Below are 281 nucleotides of genomic sequence, written 5' to 3' on the forward strand. Positions count from 1 at the left end.
GAGGAAGGGTTGGTCTTGCTGTCTTAAGGGCAGAAGAGATGAAAGAAAACCCACGTGTAAGTGGACTCACACAGGTCAAACCCATTTTGCTCAGGGACTAATTGTATTTGGATATGGGGTCTCCAAGGAAGAAATCCAGGTTAAATGAGGCCCTAAGGGTGGGGCCCTGATCTGATAGGTTTCATATCATTATAAAAAGAGATGCCAGAATGCTTTCCATCTCTCTTCCTCTCTCCACACGAGCACAGAGGAAATGTCATGTGAGGACACAGGATAAAGGC

The sequence above is a fragment of the Aotus nancymaae genome, unplaced genomic scaffold (genome assembly GCF_030222135.1).
Source record: "Aotus nancymaae isolate 86718 unplaced genomic scaffold, 86718_ANA_hifiasm-v0.15.2.pri h1tg000065l, whole genome shotgun sequence".
Classification (NCBI taxonomy): Eukaryota; Metazoa; Chordata; class Mammalia; order Primates; family Aotidae; genus Aotus; species Aotus nancymaae.